We start from the raw sequence: 23,814 nt of genomic DNA, 5'->3' as shown, positions 1-23,814 counted from the left end.
AGTTTTGAGTCCTGTGGGCAAGAAACTAAAAATGGTCTAGCTAAGTGACTCTGGCAGAGGGTCAGGTGGTTGTTTGTCTAGGTCCTTATCCTTATTAAGTCACATAATTTTCCTGTGCCTCCGTTTCCTTATCTGGGAAATGGGGGTAACATAACACTTGCCCTACCTGCCTTGTAAGGTTTTGAAAAATCACATTAAATAACGAATGTGGAGGCGCCTTGGAAAAGTATAAGTGCTCTACAAATGTTGACTTCAATGTATTTTTATGCCATAGTGTTTTGATTGGCATCCTCAAGACCTCAAGACTCCTGCTAAAATTAGTCTAGCTTCCAGGTAGTGGGGGTGGAGGGAGGAGATCCCTCCTGCTTTCTCCCAGAGCCCTCCAATAGGCCATCTCCTTCTCTCTGTACCCACCTCCCTCTCCCAAACCCCTCCGCTATAGCTATAGCCCTTCATCCCCAGTCATCCCTGTTAGTGATGCTTCTCCTTCCCTCTCCCCTTTCACTCTCAGTTTAGGAGGAGGAGACAGCTACAGCCAGGGAGAGCCTAGAGAGGCGCGAGAGCGAGCGCGGCGGACTGTGTGTGCGTGCGTGTCTGATCTTATAGGGGGAGAAAAGAGAGGCAGTAGCAGGGGCAGGAGCCGAGGAAGCGGCGGCGGCGGCGGCGGGAGCAGCAGCGGCGGCGGCCGCAGCAGCAGCAGCAGCAGGGGCAGCGGCCACAGGGAGACGGAGCCTCGTGTCGAGATTGGGCTCTCCTCCCGGTAGGCTGCGCTGTGATCGGAGCTGCGGGTTGGGATATCACCCCCCATTCCTCCTCCTCCCCCTCCCCCCTTTCTTTCTCCTCCTCTTGGCTCCCCTCCTCCCCTCTACGAGCCCCTGGCAGCGGCCGGAACGCGGAGCGCCTCTCCTCCCGGCCCCAGTCCTGGTGTGTGCTCTGCGCCGGGCGGCTACTGCAGTGGCGGTGGGTGGCAGCGGCCGGGCGCTGGGCTCCCTCTTCCCATGGAGCGCCTCTAGAAGCCAGACAACGGGGGAAGCTCGCGGTGGAGTTGCTGATTTGCTGGAGGAGGAAAGGGTGCGTGGGTATTATATTTTTTATTTTAAATATTATTGTTATGTTTTTCGGTTTGATGCGTGGGATCTTTCCTTCCCGAGCAGAGCTCCAGTTGCCGGGTGCACAAATACTGTGTGATGCGAGGTGTGGGGGGCGAGAGCTGGCGAAACGCGTGGGGGAAACTTTTCACCTTGCAAAGTTGCTTCCTTGTACAGCCGGGAGCCAGAGCTGAGCCGAGCTGCTGCTGCCGCTGCCGCCAGCCGAGAGGAGCCTGTTTTATCCATTCAGAGCAGCCCAGGGTGTTCAGTATGGAAAGAGGAGACTGGCATTTTGGAGTTGCAGAAGTTTGGGGTTCTTGGCTAGGGGTGGGGAGACGAAAACCTTTGGGAGTGGCCCCGGGGATGCTGAGCAGAAACCAGCTGCAGGTGGACTGAAAAGTGCCCCAGGCTGAGTGCCCACGCTTTTGTCACTGGTTGTCTGCTTTGCGCCGTTTAGATTTTCGAATGCCTATGGATGCAGTGCACTTGGAGGGGACTAGAGGCGCAAGTTTGGTCGCTTCGCAAGGTGCCGCGAGGCAGCAGGGACTGGGGCTCGGAGATCCCCGGGGCCGAGAGGGGCTTAGCAAATGCTGTTCGGTGTTCCGCACCTTTTTTTTTTTTTTCTTTTTTTGCTGGTGGTGGTTCTGCAGTCAGAGGCTCAAGTAATTAATTGCCCACGATTGGACTCTGTTGAAGAGGTACTTTTGGTCCTGGGGATATGGAAGTATATTCTGTAATAAGGGAGGGAGGAGAAGGTTGTCCCCAATATCTTTACCGAGGGAGGGGGGAAGAAGCTGCGTTGGCAATGTGCATCATTTTTGGCGGGCATGAGGGAATGGTATTTAATTTTAAAGATAGACTGGAGCAGTCTGGGACTGTGCTCCTAGCCCTGGCTAGCTGGGTCCCCAGCAATGGGTTTGCTCTCTTCTTGCTCACAGCCGAGGCGGTGCAGGAGAGGCGGCTGTGGTTTGCACGCATCGTGCAGGCATGTCTCTTGGGTTATGCGGGGGCACATTTCAGCACTGGCTCATGGGTGGTTGGAGGGTGCGTTATTTTTCTGAAGGAGATGGGAGACTAAAAGGTTGGCAGTTTGGGAGGTCAAAGAAGGAAGGACTGGACTCATCTCCCCCGGGGATAGGCGTGTGCAGCATCCGCGGCCGCGGACTCTGTCCTGTGGGGGTCGCCCCCAGAAAGTGCATCTTGCCTGGGGTGGGGAGGAGGTGTTGAAGTCAACGGGGGAGAATGGTGGCGGGGAGGAGAGAAGAAGGGAAACTGGGGTAGGTTTGGAAGAGCTGGTTTTCCTCCTTCCCCCCCCCGTTCTCGCAAGCCCTTCAGAGGTGGTTAGGCGAGGATTCGTCTTCTTTGGAAGCAACTTTTATTGTTCACTTGCGGGGGAGGGGGGGGGGATTGTCCTCCCGCTCCTGGAATGAGGAGAGAGGCGAATGATGGGCTGGGGGCGGGGGCAGGATGAGGCTTGAGATGGTGAGGATGCAGGGGTGGCAGAGGTCCTTTTTGGAAGGGAGGTTGCTTAGGCTGCCGCCGCCTGGGATGTGTGGGGAATGAGGGAAAGGAGCCAGGGAAGAGGTAGGGGGCAAAGCTGGAGTGAAGGTGAAGGGAGCGCAGAAAGCAGGGAAAGCCCCGGAGGCTGTTGCTCCTTGTGCCCTGGGCAGAGCTGGGAGTGGAGGGGGAAGGTGGTCCCCTGGAGGAAGCTGGGAAGGAAGAGAGAGGAGCTGCCGCCGGCGCCGCCGCCGCTTCTGCTTTGGACCCCAAGAGCTGATGTAGAAGAGAGGAAAGAGGGGGATAAGACTGGAGGAGATAGGAGATGCGCTCAGCGCCCCTGTCCGCCTCTAAGCCGTGGGTAACCATCAGCCGGTCCATCAGTCCTTGGGGATCGGAGCTTCAGCTCCCGCTGCCTTCGGCGCCTCTACCCTCTCTTTCCTCCCCCCTCCATCTAGAGGCTCGGCTCAGAGCTACCAATCTCCCAGCCTGGAGTTGCTTGTGATGCTTATTCTGGTGTTTGCATGCCTTCGGGCAGCAGTCAAGGATGGGGAGAGGGGTTGGAGGGAGGCGGGTGGTGGGTTTGAGATTGTGGAGGCCCTTCTTTTGCTCCCACCCTCCTCTTTCTTCCCTTCCCCTCCCTCCCTGCTTCTTCTCCTCCTCCCCCGCCCTTGAGTCTCCAGCGCGTTTGTTTTCCAAGTTGGAACCCACTTCCATTTACAAGTGTCAGACAAACGAGCTTGAACCTCCCCCACTCTCCAACCTGACCAGACAGCAGAGGGGGCGGGAGGGAGCCGACAGGCTAGTCTTTCCAGAGCTCAGAGCTGCCTGATGATCCCACGGGGGTCTTGACCAGCTCTGATTTCTATTCGTGCCCCCTCGATGGTTAAAAAAGGGAAGAATCGAATCTCTGCCACTTTCATCCCTCCCTTTCCCCCCTTCCCCCTTCTTCCTCTCTTCCTCCTCTAAGCGCGGGCTGCTTTCCTCATTCTCCAGTCCGGTGCATTAATTCTGGGGCCAGAATGCCTGTCTTTTCTAAGAGGAACCTATAGTGGTGGGAGGAAGGGGATGGGGGAGGAGGCTGGTTTGTTCATCACTGTGGATTTGTATCCTCGCTTTGTTGTGAGGATTAGATGCTATGATTGCGTCCTCAGCCCCAGCCCAATTAAAATAAATGCACAGAGAAACCATAGGAAAGACTGCAGAATACTTGGCCCCCTTAGCCGGGCGGCTAGGCAAGTTCACCTCTTTGAAAAGGAAGGCAGGGAGGCAGGCATCGAGGAACTGAGGACTTGTTCACAGAAGAGCATTCAAATATAGGACCAACCATCCTGTTTGAGGCAGAGGATTTAGTTTCCCCAGCCATCGAAAGGTTCCTGAAAATTTAGCTAATGCTTGAGTGATGTTTAGGTTTGTGGCATGGAAACTATAGTCTGGGAGAGAGCCTTTGTGTGTGGGGGTGGGGTGGGGTAGGTTTTGCAGAATCCAGGAAATATCATCAATTCTAGTGCCTCATCTTTTTTTTCCTTGAGTTAGACTTGATTCCTAAATTGGAGCAGTTGAACTATGAGAGAAGAAAGAACAGCCAGGAAACCAGGGCACCATAAAATACAAAGACAAAAACTCCCCCCTCCCCAACTTTGAAGTGTTGCTGGACTCTTTTCCGTGCTTCTCTTTCCCCTTCCCCCACCTCGACAATAAAGTCTCTAACATTTTTTGAAAAGAGCAAAGTTGTCTTTCTGAACTAAGTTAAATCGAAAAAGTTGTATAATTTTTTTTTTGACCATTTGGTAGTTTGCCTATGGAGTGGATTGGGAGTGGTAGTAGCCAAGTTTTTTTATACACTGTTTTGTGATGAAGAAGTTTCCAGACTTGTCCACTTAGAATATCTTCATCTCTAGTGAACACTGAAAAATCCACATGCAAGGAGACTGGTACAGAGATCAAATATCAGTCAGATGTTGGGTTGGTACCATTTCTTATCTCTAGCTTGGCAGTGTTTTCTGAAAATAACTTAATATCATCCCTTCTCCCCTTCTAGTTAGCGACAGAGACATTTTTTGGGAATGTTAATAGCTGAGATCCAGCCTGCCTGTTAACTAGCAATTATAGATGTGCTGAGCTGCTCAAAAATGGAATGAGTAGTAATAAACAGAGTGGGTGCCCACTGACCTGTGTGTTATGTTTTTTTTTTTTTTTTTGCTAGCCTTTAGTTTTTTTGGCAAAGCAATCAGTCTTTGGGTTGCTCACATAAATGCCTTGTGTTGAGTCTGGTTATGTTATCATCTCTGACTTCCTCATAAGCTTCACTGTGACCTGCTGTAATCTGACTGATGAATTGTATGTCCAGTAGAATGAAGTAGGCAATTACCGGTGAGTAGTGGGTATTTAGCCATCCCCAGCTAGGCTGAAGAGGCCCTTGGTTTGCTATTGTGGGGTTATGCAATATTAGTAGCATATAACACAAATAGGACAATGGTGACATTATCTTAGGGGCTTGCAGTTAGCTGGGTTCAGCTTTTCTTCTCTCAACCCTGGCTTCTCTCTTGTTGACTGGGAAGCTGGCTTTTTCTTTTGAGGCTGGCTCTCTTCTCTGAGGAGAAAAGGGAAGGAATGTGGATGCTTGCTTTCACATTCTCTTAAGCCATTCCCAGGTCCCTTTTGCTTTTGCTCCTTCACTAGCAGTGAAGAGAGACTTGGCCTGGCATTGGGAGTGATACAAAAACAAGTAAACGACCCTTACCCTTAAGTTTCCAGGGAGATGGCCAGCAATTGCTACTCTTTTTTCCCTCCCTTAAAAAATACTGGCTATTCCACATGCTTTAGGTCTGGCTATGATCGCTCTGTACTAATAGAAGATGACTTTGACAGGTTAGAAAACCAACAGAAGGCTTGTAACCCTGAAGATGTTCTAGTCTGGAAAGACTGATCTGCAATTCCCCAAAGCAGAATCTGTCCGTATCAGGAGAGGCATGTATGTTGACAGAATAGGTAAACAGAGATCATCTGTTGGGATCAGGTGGGCCTATCCACCAAGATTGATTTCCTTTTGATTGCCAGGGAAGGGAATATTGAAGAACCTTGTTTTTTCTGACTTTCATGATAAACAACAGGATTAGAATGGAAGAGGAAAAAAAGAATTTGATGGTAGAAAAATGGAGGCCTCATCTTCAGCCCAAACCACCTTCTCTAATTATGCCAAAGAGAAACCATTTCACAAGGTGCCTGCCTGCCATGTTATAGAAAGATCTCAACCCTTTCCATGAAGTCCAAACCCTATGATGCTATCTTATACTCTTTGGACTGTTTTGAGGACTTGTGTATACTACATAATTTACCATTTTATTCCATGCAGTTTTGTTTTTTGATTGTTTTCCTTTCATTATTCAGCAAACATTTATGAGCTATAGGAGGTTGATTCCTTGATCATCTTAGTGAGACTTCCTTTGAGTCTCTTGATTATATCTTTCCATAAAGGACTTAGATTGTAAGCTCCTTGAAAGCAGGGACTGTCTTTTGCCTCTTTCTATCCCCAGCACTTAGCACAGTCCTGGCACATAATAGGTCCTTCATAAATGTTCATTGATTGATGAAAGGACTTAGACCTATCCCTTGCTACATCCTTGAGGATATGTGCTGAGCACTGTGTTAAATGATGATACAAAGTGATACAAAGATAAAAATGCAGTAGTCCAGGAGCTTACATTATTTTGGCAGAAAGAACACATACACATAATAAGTGTGTACAGAATATAAGTACAAGTTAATATTTTGGGGGTAGGGTGGTAAAAACAGTGTTTTAGTGATTACCAATAGATTGCTTCATTAGTACTGTTGATAAAAACAAGCAAGCACCCATTTATTAAGGGACTACAATATTCCAGGCATTGTATATCCCACTGACCAGACTGTTGCCCCTGCTGATGACTTATATAAGGGAGTCAAGGAACAGCAAAGTTGTTTGGCCATTTGCTTTTCAGAAAGGATAACAGAGGACAGGGGTCCTGGGGCAGGGCACTTATAGTGACCTTTGTAGAAGGCATATACACTAATTTACTTGATCAAGTACAATAGAGATGACATCACCTGGGGCAAAAGTAGAAGGATTCCGAGTTTCTTGTTAGTGTATTGTTCTATCCCACTCTTTGTGACTCCATTGGGGGTTTTGTTGGCAAAGATACTGAAGTGGTTTGTCATTTCTCTCTTCATTTCATTATTACAGATAAGGAACTGAGGCAAATAGGGTTGAGTTTCCTAAGATCACACAGCTGGGAAGTGTCCGTGGTCAGAGTTTGAACTCAGGTTTTCCTGACTCCAGGACTCCAGCGTTCTATCCACTGTACCATCTAGTTGTCCTTCAGAGTTCCTACAGAGATTATAAAAGATCAGAGGGGCCTTAAACGCCTTGAAAGACAACAACTTTTAGGAAAAGATAACAACCACAAAGGACCACGAGAAGGAACTACTCTGATCAACCCTGCACATGAGCATACATTTGTGCAAGGTTTTGTATTGGGTTCCCTGGTGAAGTAACAAATCCCTTGTGGGTAGGTATTATCTAATGCTTTGTGTCTTCTCCCTCTTCCCCCACATAGTGTTTTACAACACATTCAATAAATACTTGTAAGGGGCGGCCAGGTGGCTCAGCGAGTAAGAGCACCGGCTCCAGTGTTGGGATGACCTGGAGATCGAATCCCGGGTTCAGACACTCAGCACCACACCCAGAAATAACTGGTCATGTAACCTTAAGCAAGTTACTTAACCCCGATTGCTTAATAAAAAAAAAATACTTGTTGATTGTACCTGAGATACCTCCCCAGACAATTCTGAAGGTAACTGTCTTATCCTTGGTTGAGCTAGACTCAGAGTGCTAATTGATTACTTTAGACTGATGACCTTTTTTATGTGCATTTTAACTTACATTATATTTATATGTACACTTGTGTTTGTATACATATATATTTTTTTCTCTTCCCCAAATTTTTATAGAAATTATTTATGTCTTGTTAAGATTATTGTTAGGAAAATGCCACCTTTCCATTACAGAAAACAAGCTGTGGGTTAATGTCACAGATTAAATGTATTGAGAAGAGTACATCTGATATCTCTATAACTGTCCTCAAGCCAATTTCTGCCCAACCAAAGTAAGCTATACATTTCCCAGCAAGGTTCCAAATGACCTGCTGTAGAAGGCCTGGATTGGAGAAGCATACTCAGGATTGACTTAACTTTTGCTTGAATAAGGATTGAAATGTTTTGATAGGTTTAAACTTTATTAAATGGATTGGAGGGAAATTTTGGAATGGATTTGCTGGGGTGATGATCCTCATAAAAAGTGGAGAGAACATTCCATCACATAGACTCAGATTCCTTTTGTATTTGATGTAGATGTTTTTCCTTCTTTCACTCCTGCCATAGAGGTATGTGAATATGGAGATAGGAGAGTGAGGGAGTGAAATAATGGAGTGTGATAGACAATTGTCTACATCCTCTCTCAAAATTCTGAGGGCGTTTCTGTTTGACGATGAGGATTGGTGGAAAAGGAAGAAGATTAGGTATTAGAAGTATAAGAAAGTGTTTTCATTTTTAAGTAGCTAAGAGAGATTTGGGTTAGAATTCCACCCCCGGTATGTAAGAATTATGTGCCCATGACTTAGTCCCTTCACATCTCTGACCCTTACTTTCCTCATCTGTGAAATGAACAGTTTAGACTAGATGCTGTCTTAGACCCTTCTGTCTCTATATACAGTGAACCATTTTTGATCAACTCTGAATTTCAAAGAAGAGCCTGGAGGAATTTGCTGAAAAAAAGCGTATTAAAACAGTCAAATGTTGCCATTGTAGCTGAGTTTTGGCCCTATATATCACTGATTGGCGACATCTTAGACAAACTGTCTTTGCCTTAGTTTAACTGTCTGTAAAATGGGGACAATAATTAAATTTTCTTTAAGTGATATATAAAGTTGTAGTCAACAAGTCTCTTAGACTATTTGTATCTATATCTATATCTGTATCTATATCTAACTATGCTTTTTTTTTTGACCGAGTAGGGCAAGTTCTTTCTGAAATTTTGTAGCCCAGGATAAATTCCTTGAAAACACTAGGCTTGGGGAGGCCAGGTGGTGCAGTGAATAGAGCACTGGTCTTGGAGTCAGGAGGACCTGAGTTCAGATCTGGCCTCAGACATTTAACCCTTACTAGTCATGTGACCTTGGGCAAGTCACTTAACCCCAATTGCCCTACCTTCCCCCCTCTAAAAAGAAAAAAAAAAGCCCCAAACAAAAAAAAAATAAACCACTGGGCTACACAACTTCCCTCTGTGCCTGTTCTTGAGCTTTCAATGTGGATCTGGAGTAGAACTATGTTCTGGTCCAGAGCCCCCATTTCAGAGGATATCTGTTGAGTTGAGAGTGACATGGCAGTCAGGAAAGCTAACTTAGACTGCCTTAGATATAGTGTCCAGACTATGGAGGAGATGTTCAGTTGTTTTTCAGTCATGTCTGACTCTTCATGACCCCATTTGGGTATTTCTTGGTGAAGGTACTGGAATGATTTTCCATTTCCTTCTCCAGCTTGTTTTACAGATGAGGAAACAGAGGCAAACTGGTTAAGTGACTTGCCTAGGGTCACACAGCTAGTAAGTGTCTGAGGCCAAATTTGAACTCAGGAAAACCCTAGCATTCTACCCCTGCTCTGCCTAGCTACCCAAAGAGGCTTACACTTTATGTTCTTGCTGTTAAGCTGTTTCAGTCATGTCTGACTCTTCACAGCCCCATTTGGGGTTTTTATGGCAAAGGTACTGGAGTGGTTTGCCATTTCCTTCTCCAGCTCATTTTACAGATGAGGAAACTGAGACAAAGAGGTTAAGTGACTTGCCCAGGGTCACACAGCTAGTAAGTATCTGAAGCTGGATTTGAACTCAGGAAGATGAATCTTCCTGGCTCCAGGTCTGCTGTGCCAACTACCTGCTCCTGGAGGTGATAGTGCCACGGTTATGTGGCTTGTTTGGACCACGTTTAGAGTATTATTCTCAGTTCTTAGTGCCATATTTTAGGAAGGACTTAGACGAATTGGAATACATCCAAAGGATGGCTACCAATTGTAAGGGGACTGTAAATCATGCCAAATAATCCTGTTGAAGGAACTAGGGATATTGAGTTTTGATCAGGAAAGATCTAGCCGGAAAATGATTGTTATCTTCAGATATTTATTTAACCTGTTTTGTCATATAGAAGAAGGTTTAGACTTGTTCTCCTTAGCTCCAGGGGACAGAATTAGGAGCCCTGTGCACAAGTTGCTGAAAGGCAGATTTAGAAAAAGCAGGTTGTTTCATAGGTGGCTATTTTGGGAGGTAGCAGGTTGCCTATTACTCGAGTCCTTAAGCAGAGACTGATTGACCACTTGTCCACATCTGGGTAGAAAGGATTTCCTCTTTCAGGTAACTGAGATTCTGTGATTCCGTGAAATTGTTGGTTCCTAAATATATATGTCATCCTTGAGGCACTACTGAATTTAAATCCTTGTAGCTGAAGACAAAACAGATTTGACTGAGAAATCTGGGGAGCCCAGTTCCTTTCAGCTTCAGCCTCACTCCATCCTTTGTTCTCAGAGTTGTTTCTGTCCCCTAGGTGGAGCTGACTTGATGTTAGAAGGAAACATTTATTCTGAGTTTTCATTCTAAATCACTCCATCACCACCTCTGGCCAATAACCCACTGGGTGCCAGAGAACTGGTGAATGAGTTTTGGAAGATTCTTTTCCCAGGACCAGACCTCCTAGGCTGTCCCCTTCTCATTTCAGATGTCTGAGTCAGCTTTGTAACTGACATGACCTCCAGGACACTGGGGAGTCGAGGACCAGTTAGCTTACTTTAAACTCCATCTTACTTTAAACATCCATCCAGGACACAGATAGATATTCCTATAGACCCATCATGCTACAAATACTCATGGTCCCCAGTTATTCCCATTCTAAGCTTCGTTTGCCATATTAACTGTATCCAGGAGGGCCAAGAAGAAAGTGCTCATTTTCTCATGGATTCAGTTTTTTACTCATTTCTTCATTAAGTTTTTTGACTTCTGCTCAGTATTACATTGGGTTACCTTGTTTCTGAGCACTGGGGAAGAACTGTTTTTGGAAATTCACCCACTGCTTACTAACACTTGTCCTTTTGCAGACTGCTTGCAAGTAACTTTTCATCCTCCCACCCCCTTGGAGATGTCAAAGATTAATCCAGCTGTTGAATGAATCACAGATAGGAAAGGTTAACTGGAAATTTAATTGTAGCTTCAGGACGAAAGCTAAATCAAATCCCAAACAATCTGATTTTTTAAAAATAATCAGCCTCTTCCATGCTATTGAACGTTGAAAGTGAGCACTCGAGCAGCTATTAATGTTTTCCACTTTTAAATAAACCCTAAGTTATTAACACTACTAAATATTCCTGAATATTACTTAACACTTCTAAATATCCACACACTTGCTAGGGTAATGCAGATTAAATTTATTGACAGATGTGTTTAATGACAGTATAAATGTCAGTTATATGTATCATCAGATAACTTTAGGCATTTTTTTAAAAAAGCTGCCTTAGAACATTTGTGGGTGGTTTGGAGAAGCTCCTGTGAGACTGGAAGTATTGATTGAATGAATGTAGTATTATGTTGACTTTTCAAGTTGAAATATATGATTAACATTTTGGACATCTGAGGGCTATTTTTAAGACTGTGGTTTGGAATTCTTAAGTCTCCTCTTAAGTGGAGGTTAAATAATGGGAATTTCTGCTATGATTGGCTGGATTTGAGGTTGAGCTGTGTGTTATGTTTCATGCGGCATGATCCCATGCCAGGTTGGGAGTTTAACCAAAGTAGGTTTATCAGTCAAACCTATCTTTACAGATTTTTATGGCAAAGATAGAACTGCTCACCCAATAGTGAGGCAAAAGCAAGTGATTGAATTTTAACAGGAGTCTGTGGAGAGATTAGTATAGGAGTCCTTCTTAGGATTCATTTAAAAAATAAAAAGACAATAACTTTTAAAAGAGATGACCCAGACTTCCGTGTCTGCTTTGATAGTCTCTCTGGAGAATTGGATACTTTCATAGTCAAATTTCTGTAGCATTTTAGAGTGGTGATTAAATGGAACACTATTCCTGGAATTAAATATAATTAAGAGATGTTGAAGTCTCGTGTCTATATAGTCAGATGTAATAGTAAATGTTATAATTAGATGAACCAGAATTTGGATTTATTAACAGGGGGCCTCTCTTGTGGCATGTTTCACTCATTAAAAGCTCATGGTGCTTGGATCATTTTAGCCATCCAAACCTGCCTATGCCAGCTTGTTCTTGATCACCGTGGGTTTTTTCCCCTGGTTTCTTGAAGGTTGTTGTTGTTAATACCTACTTATGTAGCCAATGCTTTACAAATTTTATCCCATTTGATTCTCATGACAACTCTGGGAAGTGGTTAATGTTATTTCCCCCATTTTGCAGTTGAAGAAACTGAGGCAAATAGAGGTCAAATGACCTTCACAGAGTCATACAACTAGGAAATATCTGAGACTGGATTTGAACTTGGGTCTACTCCAAGACTATTGCTTTATCCACTGAGCCACCTCCCCTACTTCTTGACCAAATTAGAACTCTATTGTTTATTTCGCTTAGGGGTCGCTCCCACTCAGCTCTTGTTGCTTCATCATACCCCAAGTTTGGCACTTGGCTGTGGTCCATCGTTTCTATTAAGAATGTTGTACAGACAGGGTTGGTCAGTGGCATCAGAGATAGCGATTGATCTGATTGCCTCTGAAGAGTGAGGAGCAGGAGGTGAGATGAATTTTACCTTTTTTGTTTTGGTTTTGGTCATTAGGCACTTTAAAAAGTAATTTGTGGGTAATTTATTTCCTGGTTATGCCCTTGGAATTTATGTCTTTGTGTCCCAGGGTCTAGTTAGACTCAGTGGATAGTGTGGGACCTGAAGTTACTCTGCTTCATATGTATGAATCTGCTTCATAGATTTGCTAGCTGTGTGACCCTGGGCAAACCACTTACCCATTCTGTGCCTCATTTTCCTCATCTGTAAAATAGGGATAATACCACCTGCCTTATAGGGATGTTATAGAGATCGAATATAATACTTTGCAAAACTTAAAGCACGTGAAGTATATGCTATTATTATTTTTATTACTCTTATTTCTTTGATCACTGTTTTTCCCATGAAAGCTTTGTGTAGCTAGGATCAATTTCACGGAAATATATGCTACCCCAGATTATTTGTTGGAAAAATGAAACACCCATTTATATCATACAAGAACCTCGTGGGGTAGATAATTAATGCAGGTGTTCCCTTTTTACAATGCAAGGCACAGATGTAAATTACCAAACTAAGAAGATAAATTGGAACTTGAGTTTAGGACTAATTATAAGTCCAGTGCATTTTCTGCTGTGCAACATTGTTGTTCTGGTCTTAACCATTCATGGAAGTGTAGGACTCAATAGGATAGAGTGGAGATAATCATAATTAGGAAAGGCTTGGTAAAGGGGTTTGATCTGGTTCTTGTAGGATGTGTCATAATAATGTTTGTAACTGACATTTAATATAATAAACCATACATCTTATCTTATTGGAGGTACTACTCTCATTTTACAAAAAAGTAATAAAGCTAGAGACATTCTATGCCTTGTCCATAGTTACATAGATAATAAATGTTAGAAGCAAAATTTGAACACACACACACACACACACACACTTTTGTAATCTTGCATATTGAAGCTTCACTTTTCCTGCAATCATACATTGAACAAATGTCAGAGATAGGTTCTGAACTCAGGTTTTCTTCCTGACTTCCAAATCTAGCGTTCAATGGCTATGATACCACCTCTAGCATTACCAACATGTGATATTATCTCAGAAAAACAAAGACTGACAGAACATGTTGGGTGGGTAGTGGAGAAGAATTTGAATAAGAACCTGAGTGAATTACACAGAGAAGACCCTATAGGGTCAGAGAAGCATTAAGTATTTGTTACTTTCCAAAGTATATTTGATGATTACAAATACTGAAAGATCCATGTAAAATGATACTGTAATAACTTGAAAATATTGAGACAAAGCCAGGTAGGGATAAACATTTTTTCATAAACTTTCCTAGGTATTTATCATTCAAAATTCATAGTGTTAAGATTACTTTGGGCTACATGCTTTCCCAAAGACAAATATTAATTGGAGAGCCCATTTTATGAGATTTCTTATTTTCTCACTAGTGTAAGTATATTTCTAATTGAGAGCTGTTTAAAGTAATCTAGTATCCCATTTTTCCTGTAGCTACGGACAGACTGTTCACAGTTTGGTGAAAGTGAGCACATTGTGGTCATGCTAGCCTTGGGGTGCTAAGTAGCCTTGTAGTATCCATGGTCTTCTTCGTGAAACATAGTAAGAGACAGCCACGTCAGGATCTGGTGCAGTGTTGGGATGGTTTCTAGAGTGAGTAAACTAGATAGATGTATTCCCTGTCCTGCCTAAAGTTTGGTTCCCAAGTGATGGGCAACATGGGTGTCCGGAGACCAGAATACATATTAAAGCTGGGAAGGGCTTTAGGTTCTGTTACTCCACTCCACCCCTCCACCTCATTTTATAGATGGGAAAATGGAGGCCCTTAGATGATATAAAGTACCTTTGCCCAGTGTCACAAAGGTAGTAAAAATGACAAGGCTGGGATTTGAACCCTGAACCTCTGATCCTGTGCTGCTTTCCCCCCTCTTCTACCACATTGTACTGCCATCTATTTTTGTTTGACTGTAGGTTAGAGAGAGAAACTATTATGGTGATGACATAGGTTCATTGTGAATACGCCATAGGTGCAGACTTGCATGGGAATGGTGATAGCTTTGTCCTTAATCATTTGCTAATGCTTTCTGCCATCATTGAAATCATGCATGGTAGCAAGTTAGCTTAGGTAAATGTTTAACAATATAGGTCATGAAATTATTGAATTTGAAGGTTGAAAGGGACCTTGGCAGATATCTAGTCCAATCCACATACAAAAGGAATCCCAGCTCTAAGAAAGTGGTCATACACCCTCTGCTTGAAGGCCTCCCAAGAGAGAGGGAAGATAAGGAAGGAAGTATGGCATGGAGAATGGTGTTCTGGAGTCAGAAAAACCTGGGCTCAAATCTCACTTCTTATGCAGTTTTCCAGGGTGACTTTGGGCAAGTCTTTGTCCTCTCTGATCTATAGTTTCCTCACCTGTAATAATACTTGTAGTATCTACCTGGCATGGTTGTTGTGATACACAAGAGAAATAATGCATATAAGGCAGTTGGCAACCCCTCAAGTGATATGTAAATATTAGTTTCTTGTGAAAGTCGCTGTAATTGGTGAAACTTTATTGTCTCTGAAGAGTCAGAAATGAATGTCACTCAGAGGTTAGGGAAGAGATATTTGATGGTAAGCCTGCTACAACATAGTCATGAAGAAACTACAAAGAAAAACAATGAAGTATCCCATTGGGACAGGTGAGGTGGAGCAGTGGGTAGAGGGCTGGGGCCTAGAGTCAGGAAGATGAGTCTTCCAGAGTTCAAATCTGGCCTCAGACACTTACTAGCTTTGTGACCCTGGGCAAGTCACTCAGCTATATTTGTTTCAGTTTTCTCATCTGTAAATTTAGCTGGAGAAGGAAATGGCAAACCACTCCAGTCTCCCTACCAAGAAAACCCCAAATGGGGTCATTAGGAGTCAGACACAACTGAAAAATGACAGAACATTGACAGTAAACAGTGTCATCAAGGACTGAAAAAAGGTGATGGGGTGGTCTTTTGGGAGGAAGGGATAGGGATAGCCAAGTGGCACAGTGAAGAGAGCACTGACTCTGGAGTCAGGAGGACCTGAGTTCAAATGTGGCCTCAGACATTTACAAGCTGTGTGTCGTGGGCTACTCAGTGTCTAGCACTAAGTATGATCGGAGATGTGGATAAGAAATGACCAGGCCATGTGGGTATTTCAAGGAAGAACCATGAACTCCATTTATTGATTCTTAGTACTTATTGATTCTTATAATTTTTATAGAGCAAAAGAGACAAAGGAGGTGGACTGGGGTTTTCTTTTTTTTTTTTTTGCCTTTTGGAGGGCAGTTGGGGTTAAGTAACTTGCCCAAGGTTACACAGCTAGTTTTTGTGTGTGTGTGTCTGTGTGTGTGTGGGTTGAGTGTCTGATGCCAGAACCAAACTCGGGTCCTACTGACTCAGGCATGATGCTTTACTCACTGCGCCACCTAGCCGCCCCCTATGGAGTTTTCTTATCATTACCTTAGTCTGTTGTATCCTGGAAGTAGCACAGAATAGATAATTTGATAAGGATTTATTATCTAGGAGACTAAAGTCTTAGGGTATGACCTTTGATCTAGGCCTCAGGTACCTGCTAATGCAGTCTCAATCATAAACAGATACAATTAAGAGCAAACTTCAAAGCCAAAGCTGCAATCCTCAAAAGATATCACATTTAGAGATGGCCACCCAGAGATTGCTGAATCAAATATTTTGGCTCTTAACTAAAATCTTGGGGTATAGCCTATTGATCTCAGCACTCAAGTAACATCCTTATACGTAACCCATAGCAAAGAACTCAGGAGCTAACAACAAAAAGTCGCTTCTCCAAGAGCTTTTGTTCTAACATCCACTATTAGGATTTAATATCTGAGTCCTGAACCAGACCTCTGGCTCCCCAAAGCTGTGTGACTCTGGGCAAGTCACTTAACCATGATTTCCTTGCCCCCTCCCCCCCTCAAAAAAAAAAGAGAAGGAGGGATAATGTGTGGATGGCCCCAGTGCTCCCCTGCTACCCTTAGGAAGTAAGAAGATATTGAGAAAGGTCTTCAGCATGTTAACTGACCCTGCCCCAGGCTGGCTAGACATAGATAAGTTGCATTCTGTCATTTGAAGAAAAATCCTTATGAATCACAGGTACCTTGGAGTGTGTGTGTGTGTGTGTGTGTGTGTGTGTGTGTGTGTGTGTATGTGGGTGCATGCATATATGTATGATGGTGATGATGATTGTAAGGCCAAAAAAAAAAAAGAGAGTTGTTTTGTTTTCTCAGGATTGTTTTAAAGCTCTGTGGAGATAATGCATGATGGTTAAGTGCTTTAGAAAGTAGAAAACCACTTAAAAACGTATAAGTAAGGCATTATTATTTTTATTGTAAAATTAGGACCATGGACTTAGAAGACAGTCTGAGGTTAAAATTGGCTATTTTGCCAGATGACCACTGTCCAGTGGTGTCAAACTCAAGTGAAAACAGAACCACTAACCTGTAAATAAGAATCCATGCTGGCTACATAATGACTTAGTTTAAAACTAAAGTTATTTATGTTTTATTATATTTTATTTATTTTTGTTAAATGCTTCCCAATTATATTTTAACTTGGTTCCAGCTGTATTGTGGGCTGCATATTTGACATCACTAGGCTAGTTAATTGAGTACTGGGTAATCCTTGATCACTTTGCCCGCAGAACCCTTGGGTCTGTGGAATTCCTTGAGATAATAAATTACTTTTATTCCCAAGGTACCTTCAGTATGCCATGAGGGCCATTGTAGTTAGCCCCACTGGGTCCCTCTGAGGGGGGTAGGATCGTTTAGCTCTGTTTTCCAACTAGAGATTGGAGACATAATTGAAGAGGTTTACCACAATTGCCCTGCTTCTGGGTGCCTGTTAAAGTAACCCACTTGTAAAAGCATACTGGGATTTATACATCCATGTTTCTGAAAAGTCTTTTGTTGGGAAATCAAACCAGATTTTAAAATCACTGGGGAAACTGGCTCTTCAAAGGAATGAAACTCTGTTTACAAGATAAAGGATGCTGTTATAAAAGCTATCATTTCCCAGAAGATAATACCTTTAGAGTTTTTTAAGTTCTCTCCTTCTTGTAGGTATTAGAGATGTTATTATATCCATTTTACAGATGAGACAGCTTAGCCTCAGTCACATTAAGGGACCGATGACAGACTTGAATCCAGGTCCTCTCAAAGTCTGCTGTGCTTTCTATAAGAAAGTGCTTTTTTCCCCCTCCAAACTTTCTGATGTAAATCTTTGGGGCACCTCAGTGAGGACAGTGAATAAAGAGCTGGGTCTGGGGTCAAGAAAACCGGAGTTCAGGTTTTGTTTCAGCCTCTAGTTGTGTGACCTTGGGCAAGTCACTTAACCACTGTTTGGCTCAGTTTCTTCATTTGTAAAATGGATATGACACCTACCTCCCAGGGTTATTGTGAGGATCAAATGAGAATAATTGTGAAGCACTTAGCAGAGCACCTGGCATATAGTAAGTACTGTGTAAATGTTAGTTATTATTATTAAATTACTCCTCCATGGAATTAAATTACTCCTTCATAGATATAGTTTTATCTGTTTTTTATATTTGGAGAAAGCTGAGCAGACAAAGCAGGTGTGGAGTTTTCAGCAATGGAGTACTTCAAAAAGTACATCAATATTTGCTTTATTTTGACATTGCTGGGAAAAAATGTTTAGAATCCAGGAATTGCCTCACAGGCTCAAGAAGGCTTCTTACCCAATGGCATCTCCCCCCATTGGTTCTTAAATGCCTAAAGGTCCACCACTGGAGATCACTTGTTTTGATTTAAAATTTGATTTTCTGTTTAAATGCGCATACTCATGGAATGGGTAACACATTGCCTTACCAGTCATTTGTGTTTTCATATGAGTGAATGGATCAGATTTTTTCTTCTAACCAGTTTTGACAGGTTAAAGCGGATAAGGGCATATAAAGCATATGAAGGCAGATGGGAATATGAGAGAGCACATCACTGAGGGGCATGAAAAGAGGAATTTATCACTTCAAGGATAGTGCTATTAAATGGACATTTGTTATGTGTTTACTGTATACACTGTATTCTCTTAGGTACTTAGGACAATTATTTATAGATAACATATGTTCCTGACTTCCTAGAGTTTGCCATTTGACAGTGGTGGTAGGGGTGGTGGTCGGGTGGGTAGAGAGCAATCGAGAGGAGACAGAAACAAGTAACTGTGATACCCATTAGAATATAAACATAAGAGAGGGACAGAGTATTATGGGGGAGAGATTGCCATTAATTTAGGGGATAATCAGAGAGAGAGACTGTGTGTGTGTATGTGTGTATGTGACATGGAGGATGTACCATGGAGATATGTGTATATATGTACACATACACATATGTATATACATACTAGTATATTTAAATTGGAGTCTGAAGGAACTGTGGCATGTCAGTGGACTTGAGATAAGTAGGGTGACATTCCTGCCATTATAGAGTATGGGCAGAGTCTGAGGTTGGAAAGGGTGGAACAATTTAGGGGAAGAGCTTAATAGTTCACTTAGGGTCTAATACAGGGAATAGTGTTAAGTGAAAGCTCTGACCAAAATGCTTAGCTAAGCAGTTTGGTCTTCATTCAGACTAGGACAGAGATATTGAAATTTTTTGAGCAATGGAATGAAAACAATCTGATCTTCTATGTTAAGGAGATTCAAGTGGCATCTGTGTGAATTGGGGGTGCATGAGAAATTTGCACCCTCTTAATTGGTTTTTCAGTTATCTGTGTTTATTGAAAGTTGACTCGAAGGTCCATTAAGTTATTAAAATATGAAGTTAGACAGTAGTTACCAGATACCACAGGGAGTAAGTCTGTTGTCAGAGGGAGTTGTCAACAAGATAAACTGAGTTGTAAAACAGCTATCTCTAGGTGCTGTCAAACCAAAGCCTGGTCTGCCCAGAATGATTTTGTAACTAAACTGTGAAGTGTGTTCATTCTGTCAAAAGGACCCCGTGATAGTGGTGGGGAGAAGGAGGAGGTACACGTTTGGGGCTCAGGAATTTGGGGAACCAAGGTCAGGCTCTTCAAAATTGACAGTGCTTGTTGAATGGCATCTCATCTGCCTCTGGTGTTTGTATTCCCTTGGCTTATGCCTTCTGACTTGGTTTCCCAGTGCATAATAAATTGGGCGGTGTTGGGAAAGGTCAGTTTTAGTGTCACCATCTGGACAGATGTGTGTACTCCTGCCCCATTTGATAGATGAATCCCAACTGGAAGATGCTATCTTCCTCTCTCTAGGAACTTAATCAACCAACCATCTTACAACAAAATCTCATTAACACCCCATTCGTAGGAGTGTGAGAGGTTTGTAATACTCTTAATTTCTTATTAAATGATCTATGTTGATTGAAAATTGACTCAGAGGCACATTAACTGGAGTTCATAGCATGAGTTTTCGTTTTTCTGGACTAATGAGGCTTTACTGTTTTTGGAATTTGCTCATTGTATGACATGTAAGATGATGAGAGAAGAAGGGTATCTTACATCTGGAAGGCTTTGCTGAAAATAAGAAGATAAGTTTAAATTCTTTTCTCATGGTCCTGTGCCTTTTAGGTTTGTGTGATTGTTTTAGACCTTGCTTTTTTTCAGGCATGCTATGTGCGTGCCACAAAGCAGATGCGAGAGGGAGGGCACATAGGGGCTGGTAGAAGCAAATGTAAATCCCGTTCTTTCCCTATTAACTCATGAGGCCTGCTGAGCAGCAAGCGCCGGGCATTACCAGACACTTAATTGTGTGCTAGGTAAGCCTGGCATAGCGCCAGCATCCTGGTGAAGTGAGACTTGCGCTAATCAGCTGGGATATACTGCATGTATTGATTAGACTTAAATTTTTTTTTTTAAATAAGAAACCCTTACTAATAGTGGGAAAGTAATTGAGAGTAATTAAAAAGGCAGAGAGTTAATTTACAGTTCTTTAGATGAAAGGGCATTTTGATCCCTTGCTTCCATGTAAATTTCCGGGCAGACTGGAGCGGTCTATAAGTGCTGTGTCTCAATAGTAGGATGGCAATCACTGTTCAACTGGAAGAGGGAGTAAATGGGCACATTATGTAGGTGAAGGATTTTGAGCACCAAGTTCCAAAAGTTTCTTCACTATGGCACTTCACTATTGGAGGTCCAGATTGCTGTATGAAGACACTGAACTTTCTCTTTTTCTTCCTTCCTTCCTTCCTTCCTTTCTTTCTTCCTTCCTTCCTTCCCTCCCTCCTTCCTTCCTTCCTTCCTTCCTTTCTTTCTTTCTTTCTTTCTTTCTTTCTTTCTTTCTTTCTTTCTTTCTTTCTTTCTTTCTTTCTTTCTTTCTTTCTTTCTCTTTCTTCCTTCCTTCCTTTCTTTCTTTCTTTCTTTCTTTCTTTCTTTCTTTCTTTCTTTCTTTCTTTCTTTCTTTCTTTCTTTCTTTCTTTCTTTCTTTCTTCCTTCCTTCCTTCCTTCCTTCCTTCCTTCTTCTTCCCTCCTTACATCTTCTTTCCCTTCTTCCCTCCTTTCCCTCTCTCCCTCCCTTTTTCCTTCTTTCCCTCCCTCCTCTCTTCCCTCTGTCTCTTCCTCCCTCCTTCCTTGTTTTTCCTATAAACCCTTTAACATGATAACACCAGTAAGATGTTGGGAGTTCACAGAATCATGGAATCAAAGCACTTCAGAGTTGAAAGGGATTTCAGAGACCATTTGGGCAAACTTATCCCACAACATGCACCACAAGGGATTACCCAGCCTTTGCTTCCAGAGAGAAGAAAACTTACCTCCCATGGCAGTCCATTCTGCTTTGGGCTAACTCTAATGGTTAGGAATCTTTTTTTTCTTAAATCAAGCATAGCTTTGCCTCTTTTTAACTTAAGGGCATTGCTTCTAGCTCTATCTTCTGGAGCCAGGTAGAATAAGCCCGATTCTTCTTTTATATGACAGCCATCAAATTCTTGGAAACAGCATTCATCCTTGTGCAACTCCCCCTCTCCCCAATCCTCTCTTCTCTAGTCTATGCATCCCCAGTTCTATGGCCTTATCCTCATATGCATGAGTTCGAAGACCTTTACCATTAGTTCCGTGCAGGGCAATCCAACAAATAGTTATAAGACCAAGCCTCTACCCCTCAAAGAGCACACAGCCTAGCAGAGGAGATAAGAAATACATGTAATTACCTACGACAAAAAGTAAAGTAGCAAGTCCATAAAGGACAAGAACAAACAGATATAAGGAATGATTTCACATTTATTGCAGCACATACTGGTACAATATTCCTCCAATGATTTAGCCATTGTTAGACTAAGACTCTCAATTGTATTGATAAGGAAGAAAACTACTGGGGTAAAATTACTAAGGGAAAATTAAATCTGGCTATTTTTAGAAAAAAGAAAGCCAGCCTAACTGGTTCCTCTGATCTGGTGTGAGATCTTTTATTTGGCTAAACATCCATGGTAAGGCGCTGTGAAGAAGAATATTGTATGAACTTCCTATTTGGCTTCTCTGCCTTCCCCCAGCTACCAAGGAGACATTAAAACACAGATCTGACCACATCCTCTGCTGTCACAGCTCCAGTCACTCCTGATTGTCTCTATAACAAAATACCAGATCTCCTCTTTGCTATTTAAAGCCCTTCACGATCTGACTCCAGACTCCTTTTTCAGACTTTACATTACTCCCCTTAGTGCCTTCTCGGGACCAGCCAGATTGGCCTTCTTGCTGTTCCTCACACACAACATTCCATCACCCCCTTCTTCACCTTTGCATAGGCAATCCCCCATGCTTAGGAGGGATTCCGTTTTAACCTTTGTGCTGTAATTCCTAGTTTTTTTCAAAGGAGAGTGCTGCCTTTTATAGGAGGCCTTTCTTCATCTCCCCAGCTTCTAGTGGCTCCTCTCCATTATCTTGTACACATCCATACATATAATAATATTTACTTATGTGGGGGGGAGGAGAGAATAAGCATATATGTAGTACCGACTGTGTGCCAAGCACTTTGCTAAGTGCTTTACAAATACTGTCTCATTGGATTTTGTTGTATCCTCTTATAATATTTTATTATTTTCTTTATCCTTACCATCTACCAAAGTGCCTGGCACATAATAGGTGCTTAATACATACTTGCAGATTGATGACTGATTTCTTGTCCAGTTTTATCAGCTGATCTTTTTGCCTTTGGTATCATAGGGTTTCCTATTAGGTTAGATGACACTTTTTTTTTAGGAGATGTTATAGCAACCCTGTTTTAAAAAAAAAAAACTTTTGTAGTAACTGGCATTATGACCGCTGAAGGCAGCTAAGTGGTACAGTGGATAGAATACTAGGCTAGACTAGGAAGAATACTAAGAACACCTGAGTTCAAATCTGATCCCAGACACTTATTAGCTGTGTGACCTTAGGCAAGTCACTTAGCTCTCTTTGCCTCAGTTTCCTCATTTGTAAAATGAACTGGAGAAGGAAATGGCAAGCCTCTTCATTAGCTTTGCCAAAGAAACCCCAAATAGGGTTACAAAGAGTTAGACACAACTGAAAATGACTGAACAATAGCATACTCCCCTTGTCATGTCCTACATTAATAGATTTTAATCCCTCTTTGGATTGTCTTCTCTCTTTTCCTACTTCCCTTTTTGTCCCTCTTGCTCTTCTCAGAGCCTGTGGTCTTGCCCTCATCTATGAACATCCATTTCTGGGTTTTACAGTATTATGTTCAGTAACAAGAAGTCAGTGACAGCCATAGCAACCCTAGAGCATAAGGAAGCTTTTCTTCCCAGTGGCAGTATAAGTGTTCTCTCTAGCAAGCACAATCTAGCCTTGTTCCTGGGCATCATGATTCGCTGTTTCCCCCTCTCCTTATCAGCTTGCCCTCCAGTGTCCTGCATCAGTTTATCTGGAGTTTACTCACTTGGGGAGAACAGAGATTTTTCCACCCCAAAAAACTCAGGGAGCTATGGGGCTGTGTGACTGTGTGTGTGAGAGTGTTTGTGTGTGTGTGTGTGTGTGTGTGTGTGTGTGTGTGTGTGTGTGTGGTGTCCCTTCACAGGTGATAAGGTTTCAGTGCATCAGGCATTCCCCCAGAAAGCTGAGACAAGCAACTTATTTTTGTTTACTGGGAAGTGGTAATTTGTTCATTCATTTATAACTGTATAGTGCTATGCAAATGGGAGTTATTCTTTTTCATTTATTCAACTTAGGGATATGGTAGAAAGGATTACAGCTTCAGGGTTAATCAGATCATAGAAGATCATAGAATTTGCAATAGGCTTTACAAGGTGTCATAGACTTATCTTGCAGAGCCCCAGAGGGCAGTACTAAGGGTAAAGTTGCAAAGAAAGAAGTTGATGCTTGGTGTTGGTAAAGATACTAGGACAGTTAGAGGTGTGTTGAAGCAGAATGGGCTGCTTTGGGAGATTGTGGGCTTTGC

The 23,814-nt window shown here is 42.7% G+C and overlaps 1 protein-coding gene across 4 annotated transcripts in view; it reads left to right on the top strand.

The window, feature by feature from the left end:
* Positions 1-526: 526 nt before the first annotated feature.
* Positions 527-23,814, top strand: part of FAT3 (FAT atypical cadherin 3) — a 760,616-nt gene continuing 737,328 nt past the window's right edge. For all 4 annotated transcript variants that reach the window (XM_069080441.1, XM_069080440.1, XM_069080439.1 and 1 more), the window contains exon 1: positions 527-1,071. The gene's annotated coding sequence lies outside the window, so the exon portion shown is untranslated. The remainder of the gene's footprint in view (positions 1,072-23,814) is intronic.

This window comes from Petaurus breviceps, unplaced genomic scaffold (genome assembly GCF_028583685.1).
Source record: "Petaurus breviceps papuanus isolate PSGF00001 unplaced genomic scaffold, PetGlider_PUasm1.0 91133, whole genome shotgun sequence".
Lineage (NCBI taxonomy): Eukaryota > Metazoa > Chordata > Mammalia > Diprotodontia > Petauridae > Petaurus > Petaurus breviceps.
This window is presented reverse-complemented; position numbering and strand designations above follow the sequence as displayed.